Source organism: Furipterus horrens, unplaced genomic scaffold (genome assembly GCF_987537825.1).
Source record: "Furipterus horrens unplaced genomic scaffold, mFurHor1.1.pri manual_scaffold_1, whole genome shotgun sequence".
In the NCBI taxonomy this organism is placed as follows: Eukaryota; Metazoa; Chordata; class Mammalia; order Chiroptera; family Furipteridae; genus Furipterus; species Furipterus horrens.
Genome location: NW_028327171.1, coordinates 212,586,968 through 212,603,347, shown reverse-complemented (window position 1 = coordinate 212,603,347; position 16,380 = coordinate 212,586,968). Strand labels below are relative to the sequence as shown.

At 38.7% G+C, this 16,380-nt stretch overlaps 1 protein-coding gene and 1 pseudogene across 1 annotated transcript in view; one reads left to right on the top strand and one right to left on the bottom strand.

The window, feature by feature from the left end:
• Positions 1-16,380, bottom strand: part of SP100 (SP100 nuclear body protein) — a 75,243-nt gene that overhangs the window by 50,108 nt on the left and 8,755 nt on the right. The gene's annotated exons all lie outside the window — the stretch shown is intronic.
• LOC150022763 (V-type proton ATPase subunit D pseudogene) lies at positions 11,720-12,652 on the top strand (annotated as a pseudogene).

The window sequence follows — 16,380 nt, the reverse complement described above, 5'->3', positions numbered from 1 at the left end:
TAGATTTTAATAACCTTTTGTACTGAACCAATGGAGAAATTTGTCCAATCTGTTTATATTGGATAAGCTCTTCATTTATTTAGTTTTTCTTAATTTTGCCTAGAAATCTTTATAGTTTTTAGTACAGAAGTCAGGCACATCTCTTCTTAAACTTATTTTTTTTAACTTAAAGTGTTGAGCTGAGTGGTAAAGAAAAGTTAAGTTAAATAATCTCTTTAAATATAAAAAATCGGAACAATATGGTTTCAAATTAAACACTAAAAATACAGAAATGTAGATTGAAAATGATCTTGAAACATTGAAAGTAATTTAGAGAGAAAAAAACAAGGAAAACAATAGAATTCTAAAAGTTAAAATAGATAAAAAGCAGTATGAAAAATATATAATTGAAAACACTAAATGAAAATTAAAAAATGCTAATATCAGAAGGCATAAGATCAAAAACAGAATCCAAGAAGAGACACGAGGAAGACAAAGTGACGCAAAACTTGTTAAACTCAAAGAAAGGCACGTGATTGCAGGGGGAGGGGGCGGGAGGGGGAGGGCGAGGGAATAGAGGGGATAAACGGTGATGGGAAACAATGAAAATAAATAAAAATAAAAAGGTAGGCAAGTAAAGGTATTGAAATGTGAACAACACAAATAAGAATATTCATTTCCATATCAAAGCAAATTCAAGAAATAATGGAATAAAGGTTTCATGGATAGTGAAAAACCATTCAGTTCTAGTTTTTGACTCTTCACATATACAAAGAAAAATGATCAAAATATACAGACTATGGAGAAAATAGAAAGAATGATTTATTATTTAAACTTAAGATCTAAAAATAATGAACACACCAGTTTTCAATGCCCTTGAAATGTATATCAATATGGATTATAATCTTGGCCACAAAAATGTCTTAGTAAGTTATAATTAGTAGAAGCTAAACAGATTACATGTTAAAGACAATAAACTACCCAGAGAGTTTGTAAAACAAAACAAAAACTATTGTGTTGGTCAAACATGAAATAAAACCTGTGGTTAGAGGCTATTTCAAAAAAAAAAGAAAATAATGAATAAAATGAGAAAGAGTAATGCTGGTTCAACATTAGGAAATCTCTTTGTATACCTCATTACATCAACAAACAAAAGAAGAAAAGAGTATATAAATATATCACTAAATGGCATTAAAAGGGAATTTGATAAGACCCAAGAACTATTTTATAAAAACTATATAAAATAGATGCTAATACAACATAAATTCTCCCAAAATAACAAATGTCACAGTAAACATTGAAATAATAAAGTCATCTAAATAGAGAAAAAAAGACAGTCATGCCTATTGTTATTATCACCGTGTGTGTGTTTGTGTGTGTGTGTGTGTGTGTGTGTGTATATATATATATATAAGTTTTAGCTAATGCAATTGGATAAAAAATGAACTTATCAATATAAATGCTAAAATAAGATACAACATTATATATCCTATGATTATATACATAGAAACCTGAGAGACCTAACTAAAACCCATAAAAATTAGAAAAGAAATTTACCGATGTGTATGAATAAAAAAAACTAAGTATATGAACTTACAGGTTTTATTTGGAACAACATAAATTGAAAAGAAGTGAAATACATAGCAAATACATATACATATATTTATAAACATCTGAAAGGTATGGACCTATATGAAGAAAAATATCAAAGGAAATTATATAAGATCTAAATAAATAGAGATATACAATGAGTCCCCAATTAGAAAAACAGTAACTTAAAAACATTAGTTCTTCTGATATTATTGTATAAATGTGGAGCACTTGTAATCCCACTGAAACTGGATGAAATAATATAAAAACTCATATGAGGAAAAATATAAGTCCAGCCAAGAAAAATACAGAAAGAAAGTAGGTAGAGAGGGATTTAATAAATTTAAATGTAAAATAAACCAATACAGTGTTAAAAGACAATGTAGAAAAATATTTTCAGCACATATGACTAAGGGTTAATATACCTGATAGACAAAGACTCCAGTTTATTGATAAAATATGACATATCATCCACCCCCAAACCAGAACTGAACAGTCATTTAGAGAAAAGAAAATTAAAGTGTCCAGGAAACATATGCATACAAACTAACTGAAACATCAAAGAGAAACCATTTCTCGCTCACTAGACCGGCAAACACAATTTCATACGTGACAATGCCGTGTGGGAGGAGATTCAGAGAAGCAGACATTCATTGCTGGTGTGAGCGGGAATTGTTAAAGTGTTTACAGAAAAGATTTAGAAATATGTACTAAATTTTAAGACACACTCCATATTGGTCCAGCAGTCAGCCCCACTTTGGGAAACTGTCCGATGGAAATAAAAACACCAATTTGCGTCTTACAGAAACTCGAGCTCCAGAACGTTCAGCGGTGCCCCATGGCACCCAGAAGAAAAACAAGTTCTTACAGGACTCAAGGGGCCCAAAATAACCCAGCCCTCCCCCCTCCTACACCAACTCACTTCCTCTGGCCAAACCTGCCTCTTTGCTGTTCCTTGCCTGACTGGGCACATTTGAGCTCTAGAAACTTGGTGCTGGCTGTCTCCCCTGCATAGCGTGTTCTGTGTGTGTGTGTGTGTGTGTGTGTGTGTGTGTAGCAATAATCGCACCTTGTATAAACCTCATTGGCTGCAATACTGCCATTGCGCAAAGCTCATAGCATGTTCTTTGTCCAGATATCCCTGTAGTAAATTAACTGCCTCATCTCCTTAAGGTCCTTGTCAGAACATGGAGACAGCTAGAATGCCCACCTGCACTTCTCACATATGCAAATGAACCACATGCAAATCAACCTGGTCCTAGCCCCTCCCACAGGAAATGCTAATGGACTTAGCTCGATATGTTAACTAAACTGGTGGGGGAAAAGCAAAATGATATAAATGACCTACTAAATATACTTATAAGTAAACTCACCCTCACCGAAACCTGTGTTTGGCAAGTATAAAAATGGCGTCTGCAGAAGCTCAGGCAGACGATTCCTACAGGCCCACGTGGGTGACAGGGAGAATCCATCCCCCTTGCCCCTTCCCCTTACCCACTTCCCCCTTCTCCCTTCCCCATCCCCCTTGCTCCTACAGACCCTTAAGTCGGTCTGGGAGTTTCCTCTTCCCTCTCCCCCTTTTCCCTCATAAACCCATTGTTTAATCCTAGAGTGGCCTATGGTGATTACTCAGAGCAAGGTTGCCTTCCAGTCCTTGTTCCATGTCACCTTCTCGATGAGATTTGCTTTGACCAACTCACTTAAAATCAAAACCACAGCCCCTTCTCTCTGCTTGTATTGTGCATGTCCTTACTACTCCCGAATATACTAAATTAATTACTTACATATTTCATTTAGTGTCTATTGTTCTTTTCGTTCTGCATCTTCTCTCAAAAATTTATATGCCACAAGCACAGGGATTGTGTCTGTTTTGTCCCTTGACTTTTTTGAGTACTTGATACACACAAAGCGATGATAAATATTTGTTGGTTAGATGCCCATAAGTGCAAAACTTTTCATTGAAGTGTTTTTTCTAGCAAAATACAACAATAACAACATAACACTGCAAGGGACAAGGGAACTGGTGACTTACAAACCAGTAGAAAATAATTAGCAGCAAAGGGCAAGTGTAATTAGAGGGTCTCTGAGCCAGAGTTAACAAGTATTAGCATATTTACAAATCAGAAAAGGGGCATTCCACAGCTCAGTACAAATGCTTCTGAGGACAAAGGATATCTGAGATCAAAGGCGGGGGGGGGGGGGGAGATATTCATCTCCAAACTCCTGGAAATGGGAAAATGTAGCCAGACAGCCCAGCAAACAAGATAGGGAAATTTAAAAGAAGAGCTGGAGACAGACCTACAACCAGATCACCCTCAGTTAATTTAGTTAATCATGTTAGATTGTAACTCTGGGGTATCCAGCATGGAAAAACGGAGGAGAAGGAGGAGGAGAAGGGAAGGGGAGGGGTTTACTCGTGTTAGAATAAAAGCAGCCAGCTCCATCTTTTCGGCACGCACCTTCATTTGGCTTTTTGGCTGTGCCCAGAGCTGCAGATCTGTGAATAATCAACTGCCTCGGTTACTGCTAATGTCCTGTGTCCCAGTGTTTTATTGTGAGCGTTTCTCACAACCCTGACCTCCCAACCTGTAAACAGCCTGATGGTTCATTCAGCTAAATGTTTGAATAAATTATGGTAAATCCATACTGCTGAATACCTAGTTATTTTCTTCTAGTATTTGGATGGAAGGGCATAGCTTTATTGGTGAATGAAAACATCAATTTCATATTAACATATTATGATGCCATTTTTATACAAATCGAAGTAATAGAAGTCTTGTATTTGTGTGTAGACTTTGGAACAAATGTTGGAAAAGGGATGGAATGTTACACCCAGGCTGTAACACTGACGTAGTGAAGAGCATCAGGATTTGACCCAGGTCCCTTCAGATTTTTCTTTTATCATTTTTGGTAACATCAGAGGAAATAGAAATAATAGAACCAAAATAACAAGACTTTAGAGGAAGTATATTTAATACTCCTATAGCTTATGAGATAATACTGTTTGCACTAGACAATTAAGTGTGAAGTCTAGAAATTTAAAATTTGAGTCTTCTAAATAAAAAATAAAAATAGGAAAAAGAATAAAATATTTAGGAATAAATTTTACAAATGGAATGCAGATCTTATGTGCTGAAAACTTTAAAACATTGCTAAGAAAAATTAAAGATCTAAATAAATAAAAACATCTCATTCATGGATCAGAAGACTCAACATATTTAAGATGGCAATTTTCCCCCTAATTGATTTATAGATTCAATGTAGTTGTTATCAAAGTTCCAACAGGACTTTATGCAGAAACTGCAAAGGACCCAGAATAGCCAAAACAATCTTGATGAACCAAGTTGGAGAACTTATACTTTCTGATTTCAACACTTATTATAAAATTACACTTATTATAAAATTATAATGCTGGCACAAAAACAGATAGATGGATCAATGGAACGCAATTGAGAATGAAGAAATAAGCCATTATGTTATTGGTCAATGTTTTTTCAACAAAAGTGCCAAGACAATTCAATGAGGAAAAGATAGTCTTTCAACCAATGGTAATAGGATATTTAGATATCAACACGCAAAAATATGAATTTATATTTTTACTTCACACCATCTACCAACATCAACTCATGTGCGAACAGGGCCAGCCCATGGGCATGACCTATGTAGTCATACAAGACCCTATGCTTGCCCTAGTGGTCTGCCTTCACTATTCTGAAATTCTTGATGATTTGTAATCAAGGGTCCCCCCATTTTGATTGTTTATGGGGTTCCACAAATTATGCCGCATCCTGTATCAGAGTGAAAAGGATAACAACTTTTCGAAGACTATATAGGACACAATCTTTGTGAGTCTGGGTTTGACAAAAAGGGAGCTACAACACCAAACGCATTGTCCATGAAAAGATGAATTGATAAACTGGAATTTAACAACATTTAAATCTTTTGTGCTTCAAAAGACACCATAAAGAAAGTAAAAAACTAGTCCCAGTCTGGGAGAAAATATTAGCTAATCATATTTCTAATGAGCAACTTGTATACAGATATGTAAAGAATTCTTACAACTCAGAAATTAGAAAAACAACCCAATTAAAAGATGGCCTAATGATTTTAATAACTATTTCTCCAAAGAGACATACGAGGCTGGAAGATAGAATAGGGATTGACTACAAATAGCCATGCGCGAACTTTATGGGGTAGTAATATATGGGGTAGCATTTGATTCCAACTCTATGCCATTCTAGAAAAGGCAAAACTATGGAGACAGTAGAAAGATCCGTGGTTGCCAGTGGTTAAGAGGAGGGATGAATAGACAGAGTACAGAAAATTATTAGAGTAGAAAAACCACTCTGTATGATACTGTAATGGTGGAAACATGCCATCATACATTTTTCCAAACCCACAGAATGTACAAGAGTGAACCTTAATATAATGTATAAACTTTGGGTGATAATGACATGCCAGTACAGGGTCATAATTGGAACAGATGTACTGTTCTGGGCGGTGGGGGGACCCTCTGACAATGGAATAGGCTGCACCTGTTTGGGGGAGAGTACACAGGGGAAGTCTCTGCTTTGTACTCAGTTTGCTGTGCATCTAAAGTGCTCTAAAAAGTAACGTTGATTTTAAACCTGTTCTAAAATACCAACCTGAATTTGTAAAAAGTTTTGTTTTGGTAAAACTTTTTGACATTGTTTTTGGCAATAATTTCTTGGATTTAACGCTGAATGTACTGGCAACAAAACCAAAAACAGACAAGTGGGACTACATCAAACTAAAAAGCTCTGCACAACAGAGAAATCACTGACAGAGTGAAAAGTATCCCACAGCATAAGAGAAAATATTTGCAAATCATCTATCTGATAAGGGGTTAATACCCAGACTATGTAAGAATGTCTCCTACAACTCAACAACAGGAAGAATGAAAACAAAACAAACCCTCCATTTAAAAAATGGGCAAAGTATTGAACAAACATTTCTCCAAGAAGATATACAAATCGCTGCCAGGTGTATGAAAAGGTGCTCAACATCACTAATCATGAGAAAAATGCAGATCAAAACCACAATGAGATATCACCTCACATTGGTTAGAATGGCACTTATTAAAAAAAAGAAAAAGAACTAGTGTTGGCAAGAACGAGGAGAAACTGGAACCCTTGTACCTTGTTAGAGGAAGAAAGTGGCATGACACTAGGGAAACCAGTATGAAGATTCCTCATAATATTCTCACTTTGAAATATTTAATTATATGAATTACAGTCAGTATCTGGAAGCGATATCTGTATCTCCATGCTCACCTCAGTCGTCGTCGGCAGCCGTCCGTCTCGAGAGACGATGGGGTAGCTTCTTAAGAGTCTATCTGCACCGCCGAGAATGGCTGTGCAGTCCGACTCGGGAGTGACACGGTATCTGTCTCCTCCCGTGTTGAATCGACATCTTGCGATGACGCTGGAGTGTCCTCTCCAGTGAAGCTGAAGCTACAGAGCCTGGGCAGGGTGATATGGAGGGTCTGCTGTTGCCCATGCAGCAGACCCCCCTCTCTTCGCAGCTGAAGGGTCCAAGGGAAAGACGGAGTCGATACAGCTTGGCTTCAGGTGCGCCGCAGGAGTTGCCGGTGTTGACTACAACGTCAAACCGCCTTAGGGACTCCGGCTCCGGATTTTCTGTCGGGGTTTACTCCCTTAGCCTTTCCCCTGAAGAGGTATGCCGCAAGGCAGCGGAGGTTTTTTGGAGTCAGAGTTTCCTTCTCTGATGTGCCCTGACTGGAAGATCGAACCAGCGACACTTAGCTCGCAGGCCGACGCTCAATCCACTGAGCCAAACCAGCCAGGGCTGAGTAATTATAATAATATTATGGATAATCTTATGTGAGTTAATTTTCAAATTGAGATAAAATTGGACCATTCTAAAAATAAAACTAACCAATATTGACAAAATAAATAATGAATATATGAACATTTCCACTGAAATGGAAATATTTGAATGTATTATTCATAACTTTACATAAAGGAAACCATGTGCTTAGATAACTTTACCAAAATTTGCTACTAAAATCTTAAAAAATAAATAATGCCATTTTTCTACAAACTCTTCCAAACAAATAGAAAAAGAGGATAATCCCCAAATCATTTTTATGAAGCCAGACTTTCATACCAAAACCTGAAAAGTATTATATAAAAAATGTTTACACAGCAATCTATTCATTAATTGGATGCAGACAATTGAGACATGTGTATATTATCAAATCCAGTAAATATTTTAAAGGATACTATTGTTTTACTTTTGGGGATTTATTCCAGAAAAACAAGTTTACTTGTTTTGAAAAACGATTTGAAAAGCCAGTTCATGAAACTAATTAACAGAAGAGAAACTCATGCAATCACACACACAAAAAAGAAGTTGATAAACTCAATAACTGTTCATGATAAAGAAAAAATGGCAAAAGAAATAATACAGAGGAAATTCCTTTTTAAGATAAAGGTGCCTTCACCATTTTACAAGTATCATATTTAAGGGTAAAAACTTCTCCTTGGAGAGCAGGAAAAAGACAAACATGTCCACATTACTCTTCCTGCATTTACAGATACAGATGCAACAAATGTTCCTACCAGTGCAGTAAAGCAAGAAAAAGAAATAAATACATATAATTGAAAAAAAAAGATTAAATTATCACTATTGAAGATTTTAGCAGTGCATGCCTTGGCAATTCAAAAAGTCTACAAAAAATATTAGAACTAACATGATATTTGCAAAATATGGTCAATGTAAATGATCTAATGTTTTTAAGTTCAACCCATGAACATTTAAAAAATTAAATATCAATTTACTTATATATGCCTTTGCAATTGTTTTGAAATATCTCAAATAGGTAGGAATTAATGTAACAGAAGGTGTGGAAGACTTCTGATACCTCTGTGCAAAGGAATACAATGTTATTAATAAAAATTTTAAAGGCCTAGACAAGTGGAAGGATACAACATAGTTACCATTTGAAGGACTGAACAGTGTAAAGGTGCCACTGTCCCCGTGGTTTAGAATCCATGCCACCCGATCACAACCTGATGCACTGATCTAAAAACATATAGCAAAGCACTAAGAACAACCAAGAAGATATATATTTTGTTAATCGAAAGGACTTACTCTAATCAATTTAAGACATTATGTAGGTTCCAGTGAGAAAAGAATTGTTGAGGAGGGTCTTCCAAAAGGAGGAGGAAACCAGCATTTGAGAGCAAATGTCAGTAATGCCCAAGACTAGGAATAAGGGCCCGAACAAAGAGAATATATGTAGAAACCATCATAGAGACAGGTATTTAGGGGGCAGGTATATGCCACCCTTGATGGCTGATTGAAGATGAGAAGAGGCAGAGGGAAGAATTTCTCTAGGAGTCATAGGCCTTGTGTGTATGACTGGATAATAATTCTTAATTGCGGGACATGTGAAAGAACAGATTATGCTTCTCTCCTGGTATGAATACAGAGAGGGAGCCAGAGGTCCCGAGAGAAAACGCTACGTTTTCTTTGCAAACTGTTGAACTAGAACCTCAGTATTATTCACAAATGTCAAAGTATGAAAACAACACAGATGTTCATTGACAGATGAATGGATAAAGAAAGTGTAGGCCACACTTACAACAGAATATTATTCAACCTTAAAAAAGACGGCAGTCCTTCCCTTTGCAACAACATGGATAAACTAGAGAATATTATGCTAAGTGAAATACACCAGTCTCAGAAAGATAAATATCGCATGGCTCCGCGCACAGGCGATATCTAAAACAGTCAAAGTCATAGAAGCAGAGAATAGAACGGTGGTTGCCAAGAATGGGGGAAAGGGAGATTGGAAATTGTTTTTCAGTGGGTATTTTTCAGTTCTGAAAGGTGAGTAAGTTCTAGAGATGTCCTGTCAAACACAGCGCCTACAGCTAACAAACATTAATTTTTTGTAGATAATGGGCATATTGAAGTACCTTGGTTGTGGTGATGGTATCGTGAATGTATCGTTATATCCAAATCCATGAAGAAGTAAACATTAAATGTGTACAAACTCTGTATTTCAATTATAGCTCGATACATTTTTTAAAAATATAATTACTTACACAGGGGGAAACTAGCAGGAGGCAAGAGAAAGGGTTCAGGAATCAGAGGCACCATTACTTCAGAAGACAGGATGGGAGGTGAAAAGCAAAACCGGCATGAAGCTCACCAGCCGCCCAGAGGCACCCGTTCATGCCACAGGGCCCTCGTCGGTGGCTCATGTCTCACCCCTAAATGTGGACGGACACCCCATGGACACCTGCTGGAATCTTTGAGAACAGACAAAAGAATCAGGCAGGAGCTAGGAAAAAATGAACTCTTAAAAGAACCTTGGAAAAAACAGATGGAATTAAAAATGTATCATCCTCAGTAATAGAGATAAAATATTAGATTTTTTTTTTTTTTTTAAAGAGGCTTCCCTGCCACCTTGGCGATTCCTCTTCTCTTTCTGAGCATATTGGACTGGCTTAGGCATGACCTCTAACCTCTCCTCTATCTGTGCTCCTTCCCTCTGTAATCTCATCGAGTCCCATGGCTTTGAATGCCAGCCATGCACTGACAATTTCCAATGGGCTCTCTACCTTGTATCTCTTCCCTGGAGTCCAGATTTATATTCAACCATCTCCACTTGGAGGACACTGGTAGGCTGTTCACACTTAGCTGGTAAGAACTGATCACTAATCTCTGAGTCACCTCTTGAAAATGTCTTATTCTTTCGGTTTTTCCAAATATAGGATTTCACAAATACATATACAGTAACGCTTACTAAATGCTAAACATCATTCCAAGCACTTATGTATATTAACTGTGAGTCCTGGTGGCACCTGTGAGGCATATTCTTTTACGATCCATGTTCCAGATGAAGAAATCGAGGCACAGGGATGTGAAGGAATTTTCCCCAGGTCACATAACTATTAAAGAACAGCACCTTTAATCACTACACAATATTTCTATCTAGGCAAATGAAAACTTTATCCTTCAGTTTCCTTGACCAAAATTTTTGGAGTCTTCTACGGCATCTCTTCCCTCACACCTAGCATTTTATCCATATTCAGTTGTCCCTGGCTGTACCATAGACCTACATCCAGTATCCCACCCTGGTTCTGTATATCCATTGTACCAGCCTGGTCCCCGTCACCATTGTCTCTGACCTGGGCTATTACAAGAGCTGCTAACTCGTCTCCTTCTTCCATCCTTGCCATACTGCAGCTGTTCTCTAAACACCCAACACAAGCAGAAGAGATCTTTTAAAAACTAGTATCACATCATTTCAATCTCCTGGAAACCCTCCGCGGGCTCCCCATTTCATTCTGAATGCAATCTAAAATATTGACCATAACCTACGAGAAACCACATGACCTCTCTCTCCAGCCTTATTTCCTACCATCCCTTCTAGATCACCAACCCAGGGCACCCTAACCTTCTTGCTTTCTTCAGACTTTCCACATAGGTTTCTGTTCCTGCACTGTCACTGACTGTGGTCTTTGCTTAGCACATTTCTTCAAGAATCTGCATGGTAAGCCCTGGCTGCTGTGGCTCAGTGCATTGAGTGTCGGCCTGCGAGCCAAGCGTCGCTGGTTCGATTCCCAGTCAGGGCACATGACTAGGTTGCCCGTCGGGTCCCCAATTTGGGGCGCAAGTGAGAGGCAACCACACAGTGATGTTTCTCTCCCTCTCTTTCTCCTTTCCCCTCTCTCTAAAAATAAAATAAAATAAACAAACAAATAAATAATTAAAAAAAAAAAAAAAGAGAATCTGCATGGTGCTTTTCCTCAATTGATTCGGGACTCTCCTCAGATATTAGCCTCTTAGAAAGCCCTCCCAGGAAATCCTGTCTAAAAAAGCACTCCCTCCACTGCACTCTGTCCATGGACCCCATATGGTCTTTCTCTTCATAGACTTACCACTTTCTTTCGTTGCCTTATATTCGTTTATTCTTCTGTTTGGTTCGCTTGTCTCACCATTTGGCACCTAATCAAGGGCTAGCACATGGTGTTGGGAAATATTTTAGAATGAATGAAAGAAGTATTACAATAATATGTAGGAGAGTAAAGTTAGAATTCTGAGCACATAAAAGGCATTCTCATGAAAGACACTGGAGGGTAACACTGGCAAAATGGAGTACATACACTTTTTGTAATGTAAGTTTTGAGTAAGGTGGAAAAGTAAAACTAAAGATTAACCATGCTTAGTACCTATATAATTGATTTATCAAAAAACTCATCAGAACAGCCAGCTCACTCCCGTAGAGGAAGACACCGTGGCTGATTCTGTGGCAGCCATGACTGCGCGCGGGGAACCTGAGATGAGCAGTTGTCATCCGGAGGTCAGGCAAAGACCAAGTTGGACTCTTTCCCTCGCTACTGGCAGACCATCATGAAGGTGTGATAAAAGGAGCTCAGGCAGGTCAAAACCTCCTGAAGAAAAAATCTGGTGCCTTAACTCTTCGATTTCAACAGATTCTAAAGAAGATCATAGAGACTAAAATGTTAATGGGTGAAGTGAAGAGAGAAGCTGCCTTTTCACTGGCTGAGGCCAAGTTCATGGCAGGGGACTTCAGCACCACCAGTATCTGGAATATATAGAAAGCCCAAGTGAAGATTTGAGTGAAGAAAGATAACATAGCAGCTGTTACTTTGCCAGTATTTGAACATTTCCATCAAGGAACTGACCATTATGAACTAACAGGTTTAGGCAGAGATGGGGAACAATTGGCTAAATTAAAGAGAAATCATGCCCCAAACAGGGGCGCTTCCAGGGGAAGTTCCTTTGTTACTGGTTGAAGCTATTAAGAAAATCAACAGGCCTGGAAATTGCCATTAAACATGTCATAGTTCCCTGGGTTGAACGAACCCTTGCTTATATCATCACAGACCTGGGTGGGAGAGAGCAAGAAGATTCCTACAGGTGAAGGAAAATACAGCAGAAGAAAAAGATTCTCAAGGAAAAATCTGAGAAGGACTTGGAGCCACGCAGGGCGGCTGGAGCGGTGATGGAACCTGCCAATCTTCTGTCTGAAAAGAAGGGTGAGCACCTTCTGTGTGAATAAGTTTTCTTGCTCTGTTTTGGAAGCCCTAACATCCCACTATTTTAATTCAGTGTGTAGGTTTGGTTTGTGTGGCTATTTATTTATTTATTTATTTGCCTGCTTCCTGTTTTCTTATGGATTATCTAACTTGTTTCGTGTTTCGCCTGTATTAGCACTAGAGGTTTCATTAGAATTTATTTTTTTGGCCTAAGGATTTCACTAGTTATAAAATTTCCCTGGATGTCTATTTATGGGACTGCCTTTGCAGAATCCTAATTTAGCAACCATTTATCACAGATGAGATTTAGAGAACCTGGCCAGGAAGTTGTAGAGCCTATTCTGCGGAAGAGTCACGTTGCTCCATCTATATCTATGTTACAAGTTAGCGGCTCACTGAGCGTGTTAGGGAATTCTCCTTAGGGACCAGCAGCCCTCGCAGGCCAGCACGAGTAGGCCAGCCACTGAGGGAGCACCCTGCGTTCCTAGCCACTCACACCCCTTGGTGCTATTGTCTGAGATAGCTGCAGCCGTCCCTGTGTTACTGCGGGACTTCTCTCCTCACGCTTTATGCAAGCCTTCACTTAGTGTGCTTTGCATGACAGGTTTCTGTTCTGTCTGTCATAGAGCAGTTTTGCCAATTTGATTGTGACTATGATATAAACAGTAATATCATTAAAACAATTCATCAAAGCCCTGGCTGCTGTGGCTCGGTGGATTGAGCATTGGCCTGTGAGCCAAGTGTCGCTGGTTCGATTCCCAGTCAGGGCACATGACTCGGTTGCACGTCAGGTCCCCAGTTGGGGGCGCCAGTGAGAGGCAACCACACAGTGATGTTTCTCTCCCTCTCTTTCTCCTTTCCCCTCTCTCTAAAAACAAACAAACAAACAAATAAATAAATAAATAAATTTAAAAACAAAAACAAAAACAAAAAAACCAATTCATCAGATCCCCCTGCCAGCTGTGGCTCAGTGGATTGAGCGTTGGCCTGCGAACCAAGTGTCGCTGGTTCGATTCCCAGTCAGGGCACATGACCAGGTTGAACATCAGGTCCTCAGTTGAGGGCGCGAGTGAGAGGCAATCGCACGTTGATGTTTCTCTCCCTCTCTTTCTCCTTTTCCCTTTCTCTAAAAACAGATAAATAAAATAAAAAATAAAATAAAATAAAGTAACCTTATTTAAAAACAACAACAACAACAACAACAAAAATAACCAATTCATCAGAGAATAAATGAAATAGTTTCAGGCAGGCCAGAAGTCCAGTCTAGAAAAATTAGAACCACTAGATAGTATATATATAAAACAAACAAACAAACACCAACCCCTCTCCCCCAAAACCTGAAACAACAGCAAAAAACTCAAACCCCAAAATCCCAACTATTTGAACAAGGATTAGAAGGTTACAGAGCAACATAGACAGGAGAACTATGGGAGATGAGGAGCTACGGTTGTCCTTTTTCTGGTGGGCATTTGCTGATTCTGGGAGCAGAGGCTGAGACTCTGGGCCAAGGCCAAAAGCTGCTCAGAGCAGGGAAAACAGATGAGCTTGTGATGTCATGCAGGGCTGGAGACCTGAAGGGCCCAAATATATAGCCATCCCCCTTCCCAAGATAATTGGTAAAGTTGTTCAGATCAGAGGGCTGGAGGAACTATGTCATAAATCTCTGTAAAGCAGAGCCAGAGTACCTGCAGGCCCCCCGTGCAAAAATGGCAATGATGAGTATTATATGATGAGGTCCAGAGAACCTACTGGGGAGAAAGAGGAAAGCACTGAAGGACGTGGTGATCTGGCTAAAACGTCTGCCGTCCCCATGTTCCCAGAGCACTTGTCAATTCTGGACACAGCCAGTGGCTGAGAATCTGGACTTGCTGGAGGACAGAACACAGTGGCCAGAGGACAAAGAACTAACAGAAATTTTGACGGCCATGTGTGGCTGGAGGGAAAAATTAGAGACTTCAAAGAAATAAAAAACTTGGTTTTCTCCTCAAGAACTTTTCTCAGTTTTAAAGCTGCATGAAGCCAGGAGCTGAAGACATGGCAAAGCCTTGGCAAAGCGGGAAACATGAATGCAGACTCTCAGCTGAAAGCCTTGGGTGTCCACATCGGGATCGGGACCAATCAGAGGTGTATTAAGTCTTATCAAAAATGCAAACCCGTTTTGACTCATTTCACGTCCCGATTTATTTCAGGTAATCCACTTTATTACTTTACTTGCACAGCAGAAGGAAGGGGGCCACTCTCTTGTGGAAGATAACATCTGGAGGCATTTTGCCTTGTGTATACACTGTCTCCCATTCAATAAAAAATTAATATATATGTCAAGGGCAGAACTAGAGGACAAAACCAAGAAAAAATGATAATGGAAGCAGATGATACATGGTTTGGAATTAGCACACACACAAAAAGCTATGATTAAAAAGCATAAGAAAATGTATAAAAGGATAGTAAATAGAGAAAGTTGAACAACTCCACCAGAGAATTGAAACCCACTAATTGAATGGATATTTTACAGCTAAAAATACAATTTCTTAAATTAAACTCAGTGGAAGGATCTATCAGAAGATTAGGTACAGAAAAAAAGACAAAATTAGTGAATTGGCAAGCAAGAAGACACACAGATCAATAGCAGACATTCAACTAAAGAACAGAAATTTTAAACGTGGAGATATCCAGGAAAGCATATGAGAAATATGTGAGAAACAGCTAAAAGACCTCATTTGTGGGAGGGCAGAAGAAGTATTTGAAGAGATAATGGTTAAGAATTTTCCAAAATGGATAAAATACATCAACTCACAAATTTAAGAAAGTAGGAAAACCCCAATGAGATAATTGCAAAACAAAAACAAAAACAATTAAAAAAAAAACAAAAAGCAATAAAATCTAGACTCATTGCCGTATAATTGCTAAGTTTAGAAAAATATCAGAGTCAGGGAAAAACTTCATGAGTCACAACTAAACTTCAAGCCATAACTTTGAAAAATGATAGTTAATCAATCATTCAACCAATTGATGGCCATAAATTTCTGCTGTGGTGAGACAGGATTAAAAAAATTCTCAATACCCTCCAACCCTCATATGCCATATCACGTTCTGTTGAAGAAACTGAAAAGTTGGAAGAAGCATTTAAATGTTATTAACCATTGAAGAGGTGAAAATACTGTAAGAATTTATTATGCAAAAGTAAAGGAGGAGAAACCAGGAAGTTAGGGGCAAACAGAAGCCACTTTTGACTTTGGGGCATTTGCTGACCCCAGAAAACCAGATCCTGAGGTTTGACAATGGTAATGTCCAACAGGAACAGAAATAAAGTCTAGGGTCTGGCTGGGTGTGGAGGGTCTAACAGGAAGTCCAGACCATGACCATCAATCATAGCTTTACACTGAAAATAAAGCAGAGAGGACAGCCCGAGCCTGGACTGCATGCCCAGTAAACCACTCTCGGACCCTGACCAATGTGAAAGTGGTCTCAGATGGGTTGTGCCTTCAGGGAACTGAATGCAGCAAATAGAAATCTTTTCCAAAAGCCTAAATTTCAATGCAAGCCTAAATTTTACCCACAAGTAATTTTTTTCAATGCAGTTGATATGGAGTAAAAAGATTCCCCGGCACAATATAAGAAACACAGCCGTTGTGAACAGAGTGTGGAAGGGAAAAACAGTGATTTTATAGTGGAGAAGCCAGCAGACACCACCTAAACCAAATGCTCAAGAACAATAGCCCAGGTGATAAGCCAGGTTGACATCCCCCTTGAT